General features: G+C 34.4%; 1 protein-coding gene across 12 annotated transcripts in view; it reads right to left on the reverse strand.

The window, feature by feature from the left end:
• elf1 (E74-like ETS transcription factor 1) overlaps positions 1-23336 on the reverse strand; it is a 104670-nt gene that overhangs the window by 66021 nt on the left and 15313 nt on the right. For 6 of the 12 annotated variants that reach the window (XR_015506609.1, XR_015506608.1, XM_087280097.1 and 3 more), the window contains exon 1: positions 9155-9510. The exons of 4 other annotated variants lie outside the window; for them this stretch is intronic. The gene's annotated coding sequence lies outside the window, so the exon portion shown is untranslated. Of the gene's footprint in view, positions 1-9154; positions 9511-23336 lie in introns of those variants that run through there. 2 more of the 12 variants (XM_087280094.1, XM_087280090.1) reach the window with 1 other exon arrangement.

Here is a 23336-nt window from a genome sequence, read left to right on the forward strand (position 1 = left end):
CACATTTTGTCCTATTCAACGTCTAATCATACTGCAACTTCTATGAAGCTTCATTAGCTTCTCTGGAGATACAAGCACATCATGATTTTGCCAAGTACGATGCGATCCTGGATTAACATCTATGCTGATCCTGGAACATCAATTTTGTTGAAAATGTACCTCATACCTATTCTCTGACCATAAACAAAATCATAGGGGAATTATAGTTGGATAACAATCATGTAGAAGTGCAAAAATCTAACCTCAAGCTTAAACTTGAAATAAACGGTAAACATATTTCTTAATTCTGATTGGCTGAGTGGAATGTTGTTCAACACAGATGTTAATCCAGAAACATGACTTACTTGGTGAAATCAGGTTGGCACAGCATACAAGCCTCAAATCATTAATAACATAAAGATAATAATAATGAAATAAACATGAAGCGTAATCATTCCACCTCTACTACAAACAGAAACCTCCCAGAATCTCACAGAAGGAAATATAAACTATGATCATGTTGATGTCAACTCAAATTTGGGTGAAATATGGAAACATACCCAACAATTTGGTTACATTTAAAAAAAAGAAAAATGTAACCCGGTGGTTGGGTCCTTTAATATTATACCCAAATTTCTGTCAAAACACCTCAGCATTTTTAGAGTGTGAAGAACCGTAGCTTACTTGTAAACAGCGATCCTAATTTTAAAACTCAGGAAAACAGCCCTAAACCTAAAGGCCATCAGAAACTAACACATATTCTTCAGAAAGTCTTTTTTAGAGCTGTGCCTTGTGGTTTATTGTTCTGTTAAGCGCACCCGCCTTGCGTTTCTCGCCGAGCTGCTCTCACTACACGTGTTGCTTGCGAAATGGCTGCTTCTATTCACAACTTCCAAACTGTGAAGCTCTTTGTTTTCCGACTCTTTGTGAGCCTGAATTGCATGTAATTGCATTTCAAGGCTGGTATCTGCCCTGAGCTGTTCCTATGAATTGTCATGACGATAACTGGTCACATGACGGACCTGTGTATACTGCTTGTTTACAAGGCAGACTGGAGTATTAGACACAGGGGCTGCCCTTGCACTGTAGTTAAGGGAGAAAACCACCAGTCCTCATTTGAATGATCTCCTAAGTACTTGTTAGTGATACACACACACACACATTCATCTGTGCAGCTAAACAGCTATTCATACTCTATGTCATGCAAGACTCTGCTACTTTAAGCTAAGTAAATCTCTTTATTGCATGGTACAAATGAGATTATGTCATCATGTTGCTTTGAGTCTGGATAGGCGCAATTCTTTAAGTATTTCTCCAAACTATAAACGTCAGGACAACTAAATTAAAGGGATAGTTCGCCCCAAAATTTGTGCTAAAGGTGGTTCCAAATCTTTAGGGGTTGTTTTGTTAAATACAAAAGAAGATATTTTGAAGTAATAGTCTGAAAACCTGTAACTATTGACTTCCATAGTGGGAAAAATAACTAATATGGATGTCAATGGTTACAGGTTGTCAGATTTATTCACAATATATTCTTTTGTGTTTACCAGAAGAAAGAAACTCCTGTTTGGAACAAATAAATGGTGAATAAAACATGAGAATTTTTACTTTTTTTGTGAACTGTGTCTTTAACTCATGGGCAAATTTAACAAATAAGCAAGGTAGTGGCCGCGTATGGCCCCAGGAAATCAGAGGGCCCCCAAATAAATACCTAGAAGTATAAATGATATCTATAAATTATATATAACATGGTTTTCTATCATATTTTGTATGGTGAGGGTCTAAAATTCTTTATTTTAAATGTAATTTTTTCATCTGCACAAATGTGTCCCCCATCTTCAATAATGGACCAGTCCATCAGTCAAATCAGTGAAGATTTTGTTTAAAAAAACAAAATAGTTTATTTATTATTTTTAGTTTTGAGTTCATTTTAAGAAAACAAATCATTTCAAAAGTTTTATAAGGTGCTTTACATGTTGTTATTATTATTTTGCGTTAAGATAAAATGTAGAAAAGGAGATAATAAAATAATATTAAAAAAAATTAAGTACAAAAGAAAGAACTTTTGGGCCCCATGGCTGGAATTGCTTGGAGCTCCAAAAATTAACTCAAGTGTGTCAGCAGAGCATGCAACTAACAGAAGCTTTCCCTAAGAGGAACTTGACAGTACTTTGACAAAACCGTGTTTTGAATACACAGAAGGGCTGTGAGATTAATAGAAATCGAATCGTGATTTAAAACGTTGCGATTAGCTAAATCGCAAGAGGCTGTTATATGAAATATACATTATTTAACTTCAGATCAATTGCGTGTCTGCTGCCTGTGTGTGACAGTCTTACTAGGCAATTAAGCTGGCACACTTTCTTTCTGCCCAATCAGAATTGCGTAACCAATCTATGTGGAACGCACACAATAAAACAAACAGAAAAGTGCAAAAAAGTGTGATGATGGCATCTGCTGCTTCAGAAGCATTAATAGTATAATTAATATCAATGAAAAACATCACGTCAGTAATATGGGAATATATCTTGGTTTCAAGGTCACAGACACCAAACAGAACCAGGTATTTTGTAAGAGCTGTCGCAGAATTGAGGAGAAAATACAACAACCAGCACCTAAAAAAGCACCACAGGTGGCTATATGAGGAGCGTCTTGCTAAAAAGTCAACTAAAAGTACTGCCAGTGACACTCAATCTAGTAGCAAGCAAAGTACAATTTCAGAGTTGTTTGCTAATTTAAGTTAATATCTTTTCAGTCCCACTCACTGCATTTTAGCAGTAAGAAGCGCAATATCTGCCAAAACAAATCACAATTAGACATTTTTCTCAAATTACACAGCTCTAATACACAGTGTTTTAATGTTTTATAAAGCAGAATTCAAAAATGGGTGGTTTTCGTGTTTGGTTTAATTCTTAGCACTTTGTCATGAGACACTTGGCTATGTGATGTTTTTGTGACTAATTCAGTGAATACACTCTAAGCAAAAAAAAAAAAAAAGGCTTAGCATAGTGTGGTTTACATGGGAAGTGGCCTGACATATCGCTCATCAGTGAACATGTGACATGTAGCTCATATCTGGTTGAGATGCAATAACGATAATGGGTAAAGTGATATTCTGAGCATGTGACATCAACATGGTGAAAGGATATAAAAGGACAAATAGACATGTTTGATGATCAAAAATACATTCAGTGTAAATGCTAAAAAGTACACTCACATTAGCAATACTTGACATTGTATTATTTATGTATTTATTATTGACCAAAATGAAAACAAAAGTTCACCCATGATAAGTTACGTCATCATTTACTCTCCATTTAAGCTTTTTTTTTCTGAACACAAAATAAGTTATTTTGTAGAAAGCTGGAAACTTTTAACCATTTACTTCCATAGTATTTGTTTTTCCTACTATGAATGTCAATGGTTACAAGTTTTCAGCTTTATATATCTTCTTTTGTTTTCAAGTTAAGAGTGAGTTAATAATGAGTACACGTACATTTTTGGGAGAACTATCTCTTCATCCCTTTTTTACACTTGTAGTTGGGTTAAAAAAGAAAAGAGAATTACATTAATTAAAATAAAATATATAAAATATGAATTAAAATAAAAATAGTATTAAAATTAATTTTAGTTTTTGGTGCTTCACACCTTTTTATTGGTCATTTATTTGTTCCAAGACTTAAAATAAAAGTTAATTGTAAAAGATTTTCTCTATTTAAAAACAATACAGTACTGAAAGATGACTTCACTTCATCAGATTGTATGTTTTCTTGCACAGCTGGCTTATGAAAAATAATTGTGTGCACTGGCCAAAACTGATTAGCTGAAGTCACACTGAAGAGACAGCCAACCGAAGATTCCACTTGGTCTTAAAACCTTTTTCGATGGATTATGTTCACTATTTATGACATGATAGTAAATTTATGATAGACTTAGCAGTCAAAATAGGACAAATGAGCTCATGTATAGGACAAATTCTGGACCTTTGTCAATGAGGGATGGGTCTTTCGAACCACCCAAACACCCCCTGGCTTCAAGTCTGATGGTGATGTATGAAGTACAGCTTACACTTTTGGTCAACACTGTGACTCCATGTGACCTACTTTATCTTTGTGTGGAAACCCTTACAAAATTTCCAATACCTGTAATTCCAACACTGTAAAGCCCAATAAGTTAAGGTAACTCAAACCATTTGAGAAAACCAATTGCAACAAACGATTTGAACTTACTCCATTTGAGTAAACAAAGCAATTTGAGCAAAGTAAAACCCAATAAAGAACTCAAACCAACTGACTGAGTACTGTAAAACCCAATAAGTTAAGGCAACTCAAACCGTTTAAGGAAACCGATTGCAACAAACCATTCGAGTTAAATAACTAATCTATATGAGTACAGTGAACTTACTCCATTTAAGTTGAAGTAATGAGGTATTTAATTAACTCATTACCTTCAACACTGAGTTCAAAACTCTTTTCAAATGAGTATTAACTTTCAGTCAATTTTGAGGTAACTTCGCTCAATTCATTTGATAAAGTTAACAGTTGGGTTTTACAATGTACTAAAATAGCTGGATTTGTCCTGTGGAGATTATTAAAAGTGTCTGCAATTTTCAACAAAGACCTACTTTGAAAAGAGGAAGCCAAAACACAGTAGGTTCTGTTACCATGTAGATATGAAAGTTGACTTTTATACGATTCTGTGGAAATGGCTTCTTATGAACCAACTAATGTTCAAAGTAGACTGTCAAAAAGATTAGTGCCTTAATATTTAGTTGAATCAAATTAACTTTTCTAGTCATCTTAACTTTCATTACTAAAACTGACTGAAAATATTAGGTTATATGTAAATCAGGGTTTCTGCAGGTTCCACCAAGTAAAATTTAAGACTTTTTAAGATATAAAGACAAAGATAAATGCTAAGAATTATTTTATTTTGAATAGCCCAGTCAGAAAAGATTTTCACTTGACTGAGCAAAAAATTATTAAAAATTAATACATTTAATAATACAATAATAATAATTGTTTGAATATTTTTTTCTTATTTTCAAGTATATCCATCTATAAACCCTCACCCTAACAATAGAACAAAACATAGCTGTCAATTACTTCAGTCTACAATAATAACATTTTAATAATAAAAACATAGGTCAGGTCAGTATCCTCAGCAGTAAACAAATGGAAAACTTTTTAAGCAAATCTTACGATAAAGTAATTTTTTTATATATATAAAATAATACAAATTTAATTGAGATTGGGATTATATAGGCATTAACGATCAGATTAGGCAAGGAAAATTTAGACGTGTTAAAAAAAGATTTAAGACCAACAACACAACATTTTAGCAGATTTAAGACTTTTTGAGGAATATATAAATATAGAAATAATATTATTATTATTTATTTATTTATTTATTTTTTAGATTTAAGACATTTTAAGACCCCATGGATATCCTGAAAAATATAAATTACATGGATTTACAGATAAACTTAAAACATATTTGAAACTTAATTATCTTATTAAAATAGGTAAAATGACATAAAATAATGTTTGTAATGTTATTTTTACAATGTATGGGTATATACTATAGTCAACATTTGAAGTGGATCAAAACCTTTCATCAAAGTTGTCAAAAGCTTTACCCATTCTCCCTTAGGACAATTTAGAAAACCTTTTGGATGCACTTCAAATGTTGATAATACTATAGTACAGTAGTTATATTTATAAACCATAGCTGCTCAAAAGTTGGTAAACTAAATGAAAATCTATGCCCTGGGGAACAGATTATAAATGAACAGCCTCAGCTCCAGAACAACAGAAAGAGCCATTCAGTGGGCAGTTTCAGTGGAACTTCACCCACCAAAGCTTGAGACAAAACCAAACGGGTGTAGCAGGTGAGTGGGAGTCGTCAGTTTCTTCAACAAAAGGGCATTTCCAAGCTGATTCTGCAGGCGACTCTTCCCTAATACACTGAGACCATGCGTTTCTATTGGCTAAACTGGGTGACCAGTTGTTCCGCTTTCTTGCCTAAACCATCATCCTGTGTATGTTTTGGACGAAAACACATCTCTTGTTTTCTGTGTAGGCCAAAAACAAAACATCTCCTAAACACATTGTCTCGTTTTCTTCAAGTTGATACCGAGTAATCTATTATGTAATCATCTGTGATAGCGAGTCTTCTGCCAGCATATCTCTTGCCTGAGAACTGAGGTTGCCAGTCTGAGCTTGTTTTAGGAATCAGACAGTTTCGACACTGAGAATGTGTGTTGCTCAATGGAAATGGGGAGAGCAGTATGAAAACGTGATGCAAATCTGCCCGAGCAGTCAACAACATATTGACAAAGGAATGACTGCCTGGGCTATTTCAGGAGAACACTGCTGCTTTCAGTGAACATTCAAAAATGCCCAACGGCAACATGATTGTTATCTCAGGGTGATCTCATTTAACTGTTCGCTCATAAATAGTCTGGTGCTTTTTGCACGCTGGAATCATGGTCATATGAGATATATTTAAATGTAATCACTTTCCACTAAACATTTCTTAGGAGTATTATGTCATATACTGGCAAAGTTGTTTAATGATGACTGCGCCAACATGAAAATAAATGATTCTGTCTTTCTAAATAAATCCTTATCTTTAACAGGAAAACATCAAAACGGTAAAATATGTCCAAAGTAAATTCCAGAGATATCCTCCAGTTACCAACCAATCCAGCAGGTTCCTCAATCCACCATGTCAAAAAACTACAAAGCCCTGAAAGACTAACAAACCATGGTCAGCAACATGAGCCTCAGCGACAGCTCTCAAACCATCCACGCCACACAATGCTGTGACAGGAGAAGGACAAATATTCTTTCCCAGGCCCAGCCCTCTTCTGTTCTCCATGTTAGACCAGCTAGAGCAGTTTGGTCCACCCCTCCTGCTCAGCAGGACCTAATGATCCAATTACAGGTAGGGACTTGTTGACGCTGTTTTATGTGAAGAGCCAACCTGACACTACCGGCCTCGCTGCCAACTGTGACAGAAACGCAGGCCTGAAGAGAAGCCCCAAACAAAGCAATCCACAGCAAAGGGGCCTGTGTTTGACTACCAGCCAACTCCAGGTGCCCTGGCTCATTTACAATACAAATCAGGGACGGCTGGGTGGGGGGCGTTATGCTGCGACTGGTGTTGGTATCTCCAGCCTAACAGGGGGTCTGACAAGATAACAAGGCCATTAAAGTAAAATCTGATATCGCCTTGAACACCTGAGGTCATATGACACAGGGTGTGTGTGTGTTGGATGGGGGGAAAATTCCCTAGAAGTCCAACTTTTCTGACCTCTAACTTTAACAGCTTTCACATTTGAATATGATTGAAGGTCGCTTTCGAAGTCAAAATGAAACCCCTAAAATAATTGAAGGGATAGTTTCCTTTAATAATTTGATAGTTTATTCCCACTGTCACTGTTTTTAAAAGTTTTTTTTTTTTTAAATAGTAAGAATAAAAAGTATTTAAAATTGTATTTATGTTTTGCTTTTGTTTGTGAGCCTATGTCTAAAAACTATTTTCCAACCCCTGTGGGAAAGACAATAAAGTTTATTGATTTAAATTAAATTAAATTAAATTAAATTAAATTAAATTAAATTAAATTAAATTAAATTTAATTTAATTTAACTGAATTAAATTGAACTGAATTGAATTGAACTGAATTGAATTGAACTGAATTGAATTGAATTGAACTGAACTGAACTGAACTGAATAGTTCAGCTAAAGCCAAAAATCCTGTCATCATTTTCTCACCCTTCACTTTTACCAAACCTGTTTGACTTTCTTTGGTCTGTTGATCACCAAAGAAGATATTTTGATGAAAGCTGGAAACCTGTAACCATCAACTTCTATAGCAGTTGTTTTTCATATAATGGAAATCAATACATATACAGATGTTAAGATTTTACAGATTTTCATCTAACTATCTTCTTCAGTGTTCAACAGAATATAGGGAGAAACTACTTGAGGCAGTGTAAATAGTTCATTTTTGGGTGAACTATTGCCTTAAACCCAATTAAACCTACAAGTAAAAAGCTTGATGACCACGTGAGCATCTGTATCTTCAACCAAAACCCTAATCAGCTTAAACTCTTTCATCATCACATTTGTCCACATGTCTGAACACAATCATATCAAAAAATTACTGTTTTCCCGAAGAGACTGCATGCCCTTACATACGAGCTAGTCCAAGCACATACCATGGAGATGACACAAGTTACTATAGTAAGCATGGTGTCAGGCATAATTACATGTGGTGAATTCAGCCAAAATGACTCTCTGCAAGGTTAGTTTTAAAAATGAGAAAAAGAGATGCTCAGGGACTATCAGCAGATTTGTTTGTCCTTCTCCATTCAATTAGATACAGAGGTTTCTTGACACAACAGGAAGAGCAACATTCAGACCAGGTTTCTTGCAATGATGAGGCCTGATAAGCCAGTCTAAAATCAAACCGAAATCTTCAAGCCCACGTAATGGAATCAGTGACAAACTGCAAGAGCAAAACCTTCACTTACGCGAACAAAAGGCACGCAGGCATTAAGCCTAACTACATTGCATGTTGTTGATGACTTAGTAAGAATATAGCTAAAGCAAACAAACAAACATGCAATCGAAAAGTTTATTTTGACACTGCAACCCACTCTAACCGTCGTTTGGGCTTGGTCAACAGGCTTACAAAACACGATTGCCTACCTCACTCTTGGTACCCATATAAGGCAATGATACAATGCAAAACATGTGACTATAAACTTGTAAATATCACACTCTATATAATAAATATGCTGCGTTAGATTTGTATGACTGCAAAATGATCGCTCCTGGAGCGAATCTTCACTAAACCCATTTCCATACACATCTGCAACAATTTTTCTATTATTATTATTATTTTAAATGGTATTAGACCAATAATTGATTATTAAATGTAGACCAAACACATTGAAAGTAAGTTACTTGTGTAGTATATATAAATACTATGTTTAAATGTTGACAATAAAATCAGAAATACAACACGACATATTGCATATATGGGTAAAAATGAAACAAACGCTAGAAAAGTAAAGCTTAGAGAGTGAAACGAAACATACAGTAGGCCCTAAGAGATCTACAGCTACTTAGTATTACATCATAAAGATATAAAATGGACACTAACCTTAAACGTTCAGTGGCTTCATGTCAAACTCCATGGTTTTGGTGGAATACATACAAGTAATCACCGTTAAAAAAAAAATGAGATATAAAAATATAATCTTAAAAAGAAAAGATTACGTTGATGAGAGTAAAAATATGTATGTATATATAATCCAAGGGTGTGTCTAAAGCAAATCGAATGGCATGTTCAAGGTGTTGAACACTGACCTGCCCTCTGCCTCTCCCACTCCCTTCACTGGTAGATAGAGCGAAAATGAGAACAGAGTAGGGGAGGGCAATGGCTGCGGGTTGAAATCTTTAAAAAAGAGAAGTACTGCAAAGCAAAGCTCTCTCTCACTGTGACTCATCCCCCCGACTAACCACTGACAGACAGGCTGTAAAACAGAACTTCACAACAGACCAATCAGACGCAAGGGCAGAGCTAATATGCAAATGGTTTCAGGTAAAAGCAGACTGTTTCGATTGGTTGGGGAGCGCAGTTGGGGGAGGGGAAACCTGGACAAAGTAACAATCAGACTACACCTAGAGCTATGCAAGACGGGTAACACAAGACCAGGTGAGAGTGTAAAGGTTTTCATCAACTCTACGTAGACGTGGCAAGAGTAAAAGTGTGGGGGAATTCAAGCAAGATGAAATGCTCTTTAAAAAGAAGTCTAAATCCATATCAATTGGCGAGATCTTTATGAGTTCTTGTCTGAGGTGGAGCCTGAGCTTTTATTTGAAAAGGTAAAATGGGAGTGGTCCTCCAGGCCATATGACACCCCATAAAGCAGGCTTTATGTTTGATATGAAGCATGAAAGAAGCCATGCATTATAAAACTGGAAGAGCCGCTCCACCTGGTTGTGCTGTTGAAGAGAACAGCAACAAGAAACATTTCCAATTCATCTACAACTCATTCCTACGTCATTACGGTCTTCCAAGCTGAGGGAAAGTACAGAAATGTGCTGCTTAGTCATTGGTCATGTGATGCTTCGACATTAAACGAATACTTGACTCAAAAATGGAGATTCTGTCATCGTTTTTTTTCCTTTCACTTATCACAACCCTTTCTTCTTTTCGGTTGAATAGAAAATAAGCTATTTTGAAAAAGCTTGGAAACCGATAACCATTTAATTCCTAAGTGTATGTTTCTCCTGCTGTCATTACTGCAAAACATTGACATTGGAAATTAAAATTAATTAAATAAAAAATTAATTAATTAAAAAGCGATACTAAATCAACACTTAGCAGCATAATCAGCATAATTTATTTTTGTTTCAAAACATTATTTAGAATGATTGATGATCATTAACAATGAGATAACCATGTGACAGTGATTGTTTGTGTGAACTTTGTATAAAACTGTTAGGGGATATTTGCACTTGACCAGGAGTCTGCATTTTAAACTTTAAAATAGCATCACATGGAAAAAACATTACTGTCCACTAAGACAAATAGAGATGCTGCTGCTGTCATGTCCGCTTCGAACACGAAAAGGCAAATCCTCTGCAAAAATAGGAGAGCCGACATGAACAAATGGAAGGACAGAGTAAGGAAGGCTTTGAGGGATGCTGGGAAACCATATTTGAATCAAAGATGAGAACAAAAACCAGGGAAAAATCCACTGAAAGATGTAAGTGGAAGAACCGTATATGTGATGTGATCTCTCTCTCGCTCTGAACTCGCTAAGGAACACTAAATGCCACAAAAATAGTTAACCTATCAAAATAAACCACATAATGTATATATTAAAGCTGTTTCAATGCATATTTTCTGCAAGTCCTGTGTAAAACTACGGCAAGCAGAGTTTATTTGTTCATATATTTATTTATATTGTGAGATGGCACAGCGAAAGAACAGTTTGAAGTAGCATATACACAACAATATTTAGATGCATTTCTGCATTGTATGTATTTATTATTGTATATATGCATTACCGGTCAAACGTTTGGGGTCAGTAGGATTTTAAAATGTTTTAAAATAAGCTTCTCCTGCTCACCAAGGCTGCATTTATTTAATCAAAAATACACTACACATAGTAAAATTATGAAATGTTATTGCACTATAAAATAACTTTTCAAAAGTAGTTCATAATTTAATTTAAGAATTTATTTCAAAAATGAACTTTCAGCATCATTGCTAGTCCCATGCTTCAGAAATCCCTCTAATATTAATTATTATTAATAATATTATTATTAATATTATTATAATTAATGGTTATAGTAATAAAGGCATTAATGAATGGAGTAATAACTTCATTTGAAACTACATATAATAAGTAATAAATAAATATTTAATAAATAAATATAACAATATTTTTTTTCACATTTAATAAATGCCGCCTTAAATTATTAAATAAAATTAACAATAATAAAAAACAAACCCCAAATTTATAGACTCATAGTGTATTTTTTATTTTATTGTTAATAATTAATTGTTATTGCCTGTACTGTAAGAAGCAATATGTATTGTGCACTGTTTATACTGTATTTTATGTTTCTTAAATAATAATAAAATTAAACTTGAAAAAAATACTTAATGTTTACCTGAGGTTTCTGTTACTGTATTAAAACTAAGATAAAGTGATTCAGATCTTTAGTGGTTTTAAGTGATATGATAAATTGGAGTTATACTGTTATTCCACACTAACTTTACATATACCGTTCCTCCACATTTGAAAAATATAAATCACAATAACTTTTCATTTTTAATACTAACACTGAATAATGTTATCTCACTAGAATTGAAAAGCTTTTGTTGTCTATCTTCAACTAAAATACAAATAGATTATATAATGTTCATAATCCAAAAAAAAAAAAAAAAAAAAAAAAAATATATATATATATATATATATATATATATATATATATATACACACTTTTTACTCAAAATCTGAAAATATGGATTTATATGGGTTTTTGCCTCAAGGCCTCATTTATTAATAAACACTGTCAACTAATTCAGAGTAGAACTATTTAAAAAAAAAAAAAATAAATAAATATAAAAAACACTTATTTTATCAGCACTTCAGCCGAGCTGTTTTAACATAAATAAAAAAGTTGCAGCTTTTAAAAAAAACAAAAAACAAAAAAAAACAATATAATTATCAAAGTCCCTTTAAGGCAAGTCATTTCACTCGGCAACCCTCTTTAAAACGCCTCTCGGGCAGTATGCTCGGGCATTCTGTCTAAATGGGGAAACATCAAATTCTCCAAAACTGCTTGCCAAGGTTACAGTTGAATTTCATATTAGGAGTCACCAATAAATTAAACAACAACTGTGTCTTTAGATTCATTTCTAAACATCTAAAATCACACAAAATCTGCAGAAAATCACGTCTGGTCCAAGCCCTCTTCTCCAGAGTATCACCGATGATTGGCTCCTGTACTAGAAGGTGGTCTTTATACGCCATATATTGATCGATGATTGGCTCCTGTGCTAGAAGGCGGGTATTGTTCACCATATAGCGATCAATGATTGGCTCCTGTACTAGTAGGTGGGGCTTTATTTATCATATTGACCGTTATTTATTTTCCCCATTCAAAAAGATACGTGTGACATGTCTTGTGTATTCTATAGCCTTTGATAATTATCACAGGTTTCCAACATTCTTCAAAATGTCTTCATTAGTGCTTGACAGAAAATTTTCAGAAAAAGTTTGGAATCACTTAAGTGTGAGTAAATAATTTATTTTTGAGTGAACTACCCCTCAATTATCCTGTTATCATGTATTCATGTTGTTCCAAACCCGTATAGCAAAAAGTAGATGCACAAAGAACCTCAGTAATACACTGAAACTCTAAAGTGGTCAATAATTATATCAGACAAATAAACAGTAAGATCATTTACAAAATATTATTTGTGTTCCACTGAAGACAGCATGCATGGAGGTTTTGGATGACATCTTCTTGGCCAAATATCCTATCGAGGTGACCAACTCTATATTTGGAGCCGTAGCCCTTGTTAAGCATTTTATCTGAGACAATCCAGCTGACAAACAGGAAGCCAGGGTCTGTGGCATGGCGTGACTTAGTGAAAAGTGCTGAAATGAGTGGGTTTTGTCAGCGCACCATTTAGACGACTAAATGAGACAGTAAATGCACTCTAAAGAGACAAATAGTCATTAAATTGACACTTTGCCAACTACTGCACCAGTTAAGCTTGGGCTTACCAGCAGCTACCTGTCTCCTTCTGAGAAAACATCTACCAGTAAACTGATGAGGGGGCAGTCAGGCCTCTTGAGTAACCTTCAGTCTTGTGGGCGTGTTTTTAACTTGCTTCAAAATACAAAGCCAGTGTATTAAGTATTGCATACATCGTCCTTTACAGACTAAACAAGATTACAAAGAAGCAGAAAAGGTAAGGAAAGGGAGAAGAACAAATACCATGGCTTGGAGTGTTGAGTATTATGTTCAATTTAGTGTAAAGGAACATTATAGAATATGTGCAAACACTTGGCAAGCACCTGCCCTTCTGTGCCAACAACACGTATGACATTTGGCATGAATATATAAACGGTCTTTAACATGAAGTGGGACACTAAAACTAGTTCAACAGGCTCCGTTTAACTGCAGTAAACACAGGAGAAAGAGAAAGAGACACATTTGCATGTAATATTAGTTTCGACAACAATATAATTGTCGCTTGGAATAAACTATTAAATATTTATGATAAAATATATTTAAAATTTTTGGTGAATATTTCAATATTTAGACAGTATTTTGCAGAGTGGGTTTTTGCGCAGGTACTATGCTTAGTTTAGGTCTCTTTCTGTCTGTGTGGTAAGTGAAATAATCTTGTTTTCACGAATAATCTTGTTTTAAAATTGATTTATTTAGAAACAAGACAAAAATTCTGACTTGTTTTTTTTTTTAAATCATATATCATTGTCTTTATTGAACATAGACCTTCAGCATGTAATGTAATGTGTATTTATATATATATATACACTCAGCTCACGATACGATGTGTATCACGATATAATCTTCACGATTCGATATGTATCACGATATTTGGAATAAAAATTGAAAATGAAACTGAAATGCAAATTTTACCAAGTAAACTATTTTTTATGTATTTCTTTTGTTTCAAATTGTTAAACTGAACCTTCTTTAAGAAAATAAATTAAACAGGCCTGTCTCTGGAAAATAAAACAATTTAAAAACTTCTTAAAAATATTATTGAAATGACAGAGACAAAATTAAGGAACAATTTAAGTAAAGGTGCAAAAAAAATAAGCTTTCTATTCAATTGAATTTAACAGTAAGAGCTTAAGGCTTTGCTTGGTCACTTGCGTTTTTGTGTGTGCAAAAAAAAATCCACATTTCCAGGTATTTAATTCATATTTAATTAAATTCATTTAGAGATATCTCTAATTAGAATTGTGACTAGTCAAAACTCATTTAGAGATATCTGCAAATATTTTTCAATGGAAGTCAATGGAGGAATATGACTAGTCATAATATATTTGCAGATATCTCATATCTGATTTCGTACTAGTACAATTGTAATTGCAGATATCTCTAATTGTCATTCTGACTAGTCGAATTATAATTATGACTAGTCAAAATATAATTAGAGATATCTCTAAATATATTTATGGATAGTCAGAACAAAGGTTTAAATGCTAAAACGGCTTGCCATACACGCGCGTCTATCATCCGCCCTCTGTAGTAACAGCTTACGGTCACCTCACGTCATGTGTGATTTTGCGGCGGGAACATTATATGAAGACAGAATGATATTTTAGGGTGAATTGTACCTTATAAATACAGTATGTGACTCTTTCAACACCATTAGGAGGTATCCCTGTCGCTGTGCAAAGTATGTAAATCACTGTGAAGCCTTTAAAACTTAGGATGTTTGACCCAGTATGCGTGTCAAAAAGCGGACGAGTCTAAAGCAATGACTGTATAACCGAAATGTTGCCAGACGTCTGATTTTGAGAGGATGGGCCATCCTCTATTTCAGCTCCACTCATCTTGGTGTGCTAACATTACTGCTGCTGCAATCTGAACTCACGTGCGACAGCAGGTGGAACGTAGCTCACGTGCAAACAGCTCAACTAATAAGAGAAAACGGACGTCATATCGTAATCAAATCGTCATAACGCCACGATGCATATTGTGACATTTTTGCATTGCAATAAATCGTACAACGATAAATCGTTACACCCCTAATATATATATATATATATATATATATATATATATATATATATATATATATAGAGAGAGAGAGAGAGAGAGAGAGAGAGAGAGAGAGAGAGAGAGAGAGAGAGCATTTATTGTGTATGGCCATACACCCAAAGCGCTTTACAATCATGAGGGGGGTCTCTCCACACCACCACCAGTGTGCAGCATCCACTTGAATGATGCGACGGCAGCCACAGGACAACGGCGCCAGTGCGCTCACCACACACCAGCTATTGGTAAAGTGGAGAAACATTGATAGAGCCAATTTGGTGGATGGGGATGATTGGGAGGCCATGATCGTAAGGGCTGATAGAGGGACTTTTGCCAGGACACAGGGGTTACACCCCTACTCTTTCACGAGAAGTGCCATGGGATTTTTAATGACCACAGAGAGTCAGGACCTCGGTTTAACGTCTCATCCGAAAGACGACGCCCACTGACAGTGTAGTGTCCCCTTCACTTTTACTGGGGCATTAGGACTCACACAGACCACAGGTTGAGAGCCCCCTGCTGGCCTCACTAACACCACTTCCAACAGCAACCTAGTGTTCCCTAGTGGTCTCCCATCCAGGTACTGACCAGGCTCAGCCCTGCTTAGCTTCAGTGAGTAACCGGTCTAGGGCTGCAGGGTGATATGGCTGTGGCGTCAGCATGCACTGTAGCGGTTTGCTTCCGATGTTTGCTTGGATGAGAATCAGCACTTCCTAGTCCGAGGCCATGGTGCTCCACTGGAAAAAAGTGGTTTGCCATCTCCAGGTTGGAGGAAAGTCCTTAACCCAGGTAGAGGAGTTAAAGTATTTTGGGGTTTTGTTCACGAGTGAGTGTAGGACAGAACGTGAGTTGACATGCAGATTGGTGCAGCGGCAGCAGTAATGCGGTCGATATACCAGTCCGTTGTGGTAAAGTAGGAGCTGAGCCGAAAGGCAAAAGCTCTACATTCCTACTCTCATCTATGGACATGAGCTTTGGGTCATGACCGACAGGGCAAGATTTCGGATTCAAGCGGCCGAAATGAGTTTTCTTCGCAGGGTGGCAGAGCACATCCTTATAGATAGAGTGAGGAGCTCTTTCACCCGGGTGGAGCTACGAGTAGAGCCACTGCTCCTCCACATCGAAAGAAGTTGCAGCCTTCGATTAAATACAATCCTGTGGCTCGTGGTCAACTATAATTCAGATTCAACATTGCGTATCTTCGGGATGTGACTATTGCTGATGTGCACGTTGCGATATCAACGCTGAAACGATGTATTCTGAAGCCCTATATCATTCAAACGATTGTTTCATTATATGGCAGATTAATTCATAAACAAAGAAAGTTACTCATTATGGGTACATAATAACTGAAATGTTTAAAAAAAAAAGAGAGAGAGAACTAGGGCTGCACAATATATTGTTTCAGCATCGATATCACAATGTGTACATCCGCAGTAGTCACATCAGAAGATATGCAATGCTGACTCTCAATTATAGATGAACAGGAGACACAGAATTGTATTTAATTACTGTATTTATATGAAATATATACAACTTATGGAAAATAATTAAATCTTACTAAGAATTTTTGTCTTTATTCTAGTCCAAATATCTACATTTCAAAGTGAAAATAAGTTTATTTTTTTCTACATTATCAGGGAAACATTTAAAAAAATGTAAACAAAATAAATAAACCTTAGGGGGTTAAATAATTCAGATTTCAACTATAATAAAGTATGAGATAATGTAATGTAATCTAATATAATGGACTATAATGTAATGTAATAAATTATATTATATTATATTATATTATATTATATTATATTATATTATATTATATTATAAAAGACTACAATATAATATAAATGACTATAATATAATAATATAATATAATAATATAATATAATATAATATAATATAATATAATATAATATAATATAATATAATATAATATAATATAATATAATATAATATAATAATATAATATAATATAATATAATATAATATAATATAATATAATATAATATAATATAATATAATATAATATAATATTCAGGACTAAACTACAATTAAATTTAATTTAATCTAATTTTTAAAAATAATAATCAAATTAAATCAAAACAAAAAACTTGAACTGAAACTAAACTACACTATAATAAGTGAACTTACACTGTTTTAAACACCTAAATTGTCTGACATAAATGCTCTTAGTGAATGTTGGGAGATTGCAGTTGCACTCACAGAAACCAGACCACGATCACACGCTACTGCTGACAAAGTTCAAAGACACACCTTTCCTATACAGCCTAAAAATAAACCCAGCCCTCTTGCCTTTACTAGTGCTGCATGACTGAGTCCAAGCTAAACACAGCCGAGCCACAAGAAGGCCTCATTTTCTGCTGTGTGACTGTTTTTAAAACGTAGATGGCACACTTTGGTTTAGCCCATGTCCGGAGTAAACTTTTCACTTCACTTTATTCTATAATTTTTTTATAAATGAATTGCTGACATCAAAATCTAACCGTAGCTTGAGTGCTCTCAGGAATGCTAATGTACACTTATCATTGCCACACATTAAAGTCATTTTACACTAACCGAGTACCGTGCTATGTCTTGACATACAGTTCATGTCAAAATGATTAGCCCTCCTGTGATCTTTTTCAAACATTTCCCAAATGATGTCTAACAGAGCAAGTAATTTTACACAATATTTTTTTTTTCTGGACACAGTTTTATTAGTTTTATTACAGCTAGAATAAAATTAGTTAAAAAAATAAATCCACTTCAAGGTCAATATCATTAGAAATACTTTTTTTCGACAAAACAACACAATCATTATACAATACAAAGTTGTCAGGTAACATATTAAACCTACTTTAGCCATTAAATGTCACTTTAAGCTGAATATTAGCAGTGTTGCCAAATATAACTGAGCTTTTCTAGCCCAAAACTGTCCAAAACCCACCCAAAAACACACAAAACCGCCCAAAATATTAGGTTAATATTTTATTTATTCATTCATTTTTCTTCGGATTAGTCCTTTTATTCATCAGGGGTCGCCACAGCAGAGTGAACCGCCAACATATCCGGCATATGTTTTACACAGCTGCAACCCAGCACTGGGAAACATTTATACACACTCATTCACACATACACTACGGCCAATTCAATTCACAAAGAGCGCATGTGTTTGGACTGTGGGGGAAACCGGAGCACCCGGAGTAACCCACGGGAACAGAGGGAGAACATGCAAACTCCACACAGAAATGCCAACTGACCCAGTCGCAACTTAAACCAGCGACCATCTTGCTGTGAGGTAACAGTGCTAACCACTGAGCCAATGTGTCGTCCCATATATATATATATTTTTTATTTAAATCAGAAATTAACCTAGTTACTTTAACTGTCATCCTTTTTAACCATACAGCAACCAACAGTCACAGAACTAGTAAAATTCAGGGGCGTACCAGACATTTTAAAAGTTTTCCAGGGGGTAAATAATGATAATAATAATAATTATTATTAATCAGCTGTCTCTAAATAGTCTGTTTCTAAAAGTGTGGGGGACATATCCCCTGTCCCCCGGTAATTACAACATAACCGGATCACATCGAAAATGCGCCCCTCTCATTCACACACTGCACTTATTATTGTGTACACTACCTATATTTGTATCCATTTCTCAGTGAATATAGGCAATGTATTTCGGTGCATTTAAACAAAACTGATTTATTTAACAGATATATGTATTTAAATAAAATTTTAGTCATCAAACATATTTAGAAGTTGAAAGATACAATTAAATTCAAGCAAAATATTGAAAAAAAATTGCAATATACAAATGTTCTACTAAATCTTTCATTTTTTTATTTTTATTTTTTTGCTTCTCTTGATTTTGCCTCTTTTTTAAATATGTATTTAATATTCTTTTATAACATATAAATTTGGGTGTACTACTTTTTAGGCCGTTATTGTAACTAATTTTGTAAGCTTCAGATTTGGCTTCAGTACAGATGAATCTAATATATATGCACGAATATCATATTTTATAGCTTCCTGTTTAAAATATTATCTTAAAAGATAGACTTGTGAGGGGTGTACTTATTTTAATTTAGTTTATTTATTTATAAAGCACAGTTGTTGACCATTGTGCTGTACAAACCTAAAAAGGAAATTATCAAAAATAGACAGCAACAGATAAAACAACATAAAATACTACCAAAATACCACACAGCATTAACAATGAATAACAATAATAAAAATAATACATTTTCTCCCAATTTAAAAGCTCTTTTTAGGGGCTGTAGTTTTAGTTTAAGTTTCTCACTGAACAAACATTCATTGGAAAATGTTCTAAAGGACATAGGTAGCCAGTTTCACATTTTAGGATCTACTACAGAGACAGCTTGAACTCTTCAATTCAAACTCTTCAAACTTTTTTCTTCAATTTGAATCTGGAACTACTAGAATTTTTCTGGCACAATGACCTTAAACATCTATCAGATATTTTAACAGTAATGAGATTAGAGAGCTAAGGAACACAGTTATGATTTGTTAAATAAGCTGGATAGAGTATTTACATGGCCGGCACGTATATGAAGGGCTTAGTGGTTAGCACTGTCAAGAAGGTCGCTGGTTCGAGTCCCAGCTGGGTCAGTTTGCATGTTCTCCCCATGTTTGTTTCCTCTGAGTGCTTCGGTTTCCTCCAGTCCAAAGACGTGTGCTGTAGGTGAACTGGATGAACTAAATTGGCTTTAGTGTATAAGTGTGTGTGTGTGTGTGTGTGTGTGTGTGTGTGTGTGTGTGTGTGTATGTGTGTGTAAATAAGAGTGTATGGGTACTTCACAGTACTGGGTTGCAGCTGGTAGGGCATCTGCTGTTCATTCTGCCGTGGTGACCCCTGATAAATAAAGGGACTAAGCCAAATGAAAATGAATGAATTAATTCATTCATTCATTCATTATCTAAATAATGAATTATTGAATTAATGAAATTTACGTTTCAAAACCACCCACATTTGTTCAACCTGCCTATGCCTTTTTCTACCCGCACAATCAAATTCAAAACCACCCAATCTGGCAACACTGAATAATAGTATCTTGATTAATATCTAGTAAAATATTAATATGAGATAAAGAAAAAACAAATCAGTTATCATAAATAAGTTATTAAAACTATTATGTTTAGAAATGTGTTAAAAAAAACTTTCATTTTAACAGAGATTGGGGCAAAATTGTAATAATTCAAAAGAGCCAATAATTCAACTGTAAATTCTGAACACGTTTTAGAAAGAATGTTCAGTGACTACTAAATGTCTCATTATTAATGATGCAACAGAACAGCACAGTGCCCTTCATAATATTACTGACATCACTGTGAGATGGAAAACAGTGGGTTAAAGCGCAGGTCCAAAAATAGCCATGTAGCCTTGAGATAATCGACAAAGACAAAGCACTTCTCAGGGCTGGTGGTGTTGTTTGTGAGAAAGCGAGGTCAGGTGGTGACTGCTTCAAGAGCCTTTGAGCACAAAGAAAAGCCCTCCCTGTGTATCATCCTGGTTAACGGCCATCCTCAAAGGACCAAAGGGCAAGAGAACAAGGTAGTGGAGCATTCTAATTAAATCCAGACAGAAGGACTATAAAGTCAGCTCATAAGAAACTACTGTAGGAATCATCTTCTTTTTCAAATATTTCCCAAATAATGTTCAACAAAGCAAGGAATTTTTCACAGTATTTGCTATATTATTTTTTACTTCTAAAGAAACTCTTATTTGTTTTTATTTTGGCTAGTATAATTTTTTAGCTACAATTTTAAGGTCAATTTCTTTAGCCCCCTAAAGCAATATTGTTTTTAAATTTTCCACAACGATTTGCTCAATTACCCTAACTTGCCTAATTATCCTAACTAAGCCTTTAAACTGCACTTTAAGCTGTATACTAGTTCGTGCTGCACAATATATCGTTTTAGCATCGATATTGCAGTGTGATCATTCGCAATAGTCACATCGTAAGTATATGCATTGTTGTGTCTGGATTACAATTTATCATTTGGCAAGTGTTTTATGAGGCCTGTGACGGTGTGGGGGTTTAAAAAGCATACAGGCATAAGATATGATACTTTTGTAACTGATTTAGCATTTAAATCTCATAGTTAAATAGAAACTGAGGCGTATAACTGCAAAAAGGTCCACTCTTTAAGAAAAAAGAACCACCACTTTCACCAGGCTGCCTACGAGCCTGTATAAACAGTGCTTGTACTTCATTTATTATTCACAGTTCAACATTTACTTACATATTAGCAACGTTCAAATTCATGCTTAACATGAAATAACAATGAACAACTGTGTCTTCATTAACTAACGCTAATTAACATGATCAAATACTGTAATAAATATATTGTTCATGTAAGTAAATGCATTAACTAACATAATCTTATTGGAAAGTGTCACCAATTCTTCATAAAACGAAGACTATGCAGTATTAATTTACATTTAATTATTCAACAACTGCATACGTGAATACATTTTGACTTCCTCGGAAAACAATAAGACCCTGTTTATTTTCATTTGTATCTTTTCCTTTATTTAATTTATCTGTGCTTGCAGATTGTTTGTTATGTTTTATGCATTCCTCTACAGAATCATTCCAATCAATCAAAAATGATCAATTCTTTCCAAATAGTTATTTAACTCATCTAGTGAAATTGTATACATATCGCAATTTATATCGCAGAATAAAAAAATATCGCAATGTTAGATTTTTCCAATATCGTGCAGCCCTAATACTAGTATCTTGAAAGATATCTAGTCAAATATTATATACTGTTATCATGGCAAAGATAAAATAAATCCGTCATTAGAAATTATTTATTAAAACTGTTATGTTTAGAAATATGTTGAATAAATCTTCTTTCCATTAAACCGAAAATGGGGGAAAAATAAACAGGGGGGCTAATAGTTCAGGAGGGCTAATAATTCTGACTTCCACTGTACATGACCTTCAAAGTCCTTGGTGACCAGAATTTGGTTCATTATGTGCTTCAATACACTGACAATGTAAAGGTTAATTAAATCCCACACCACAATTCACAGGACTCCAAGGTTGCAGACTGCAAAAAAATAGATTTATTCTCTTGCTTCAAGTCTGAATATTTAAAAATTCTTAAAGGTGCAGTAGGTGATTCTCTTCAGAAACATTTTTTTGTGCTGATTAAAAGTCTCTTCACTTATCCACTAGTATTCCAATACAATGATTAAGTAAATGATATACATTTTATATGTATTTTTATGTGCTCCGGTTTCCCCCAAAGTCCAAAGATATGCGTTATAGGTGAACTGGATAAACTAAATTCACCGTAGTATATGAGTATGTGTGTGAATAAGTGCGTATAGGTGTTTTCCAGTACTGGGTTGTGGCTTGAAGGGCATTCGCTATGTAAAACATGCTGGAATAGTCATTCCGATGTGGCAACCCCTGATAAATAAGGCACTAAGCTAAAGGAAAATGAATGAATAAGTGAGTTTTTTCCCGTAAAACAAGCTAAATAATCTCTTAATGGGGTAAGCAAAATAATATTATAATATTAAAGCAAAACGTAAAATTTTTTTTGCTTGCCTCATTGTCAGATTACTGATCTTGTTTTAAAGAAAAACACTTAATTTTGGCATTTTATTTCTGAAAAGAAAGTAGGCTAGACGATTACATCTGGTCAACCTTGTGAAACCATGACAAGAAATGTGGGATTATGAAGAGCACAGCATTCCTGACCTCAGGACGGAATGAGTGGATTTGAGTGGGACGGGGGAGTTTCAAAGGAAATTCCGTTACTGCTGTGAGGTGCTGAGTCATTCCTTCCATGACCCTCAATGTGTGATAAAGTGTCCACCTCTCTAGCAGGTAAATAAAGGCACTCCCACTGAAGAAAAAAAAAGCCTCGAGCAATTTAGTCTACCATTGCAAGTTTAATATATTAACCCTCAGCTTCATGAAGATTTGTTATTGCTGTAGTTTTGTCAATTTCTAACTAGTGGTTAGTCA

The sequence above is a fragment of the Danio rerio genome, chromosome 14, assembly GCF_052040795.2.
Source record: "Danio rerio strain M-AB ecotype USA chromosome 14, GRCz13ab, whole genome shotgun sequence".
Classification (NCBI taxonomy): domain Eukaryota; kingdom Metazoa; phylum Chordata; class Actinopteri; order Cypriniformes; family Danionidae; genus Danio; species Danio rerio.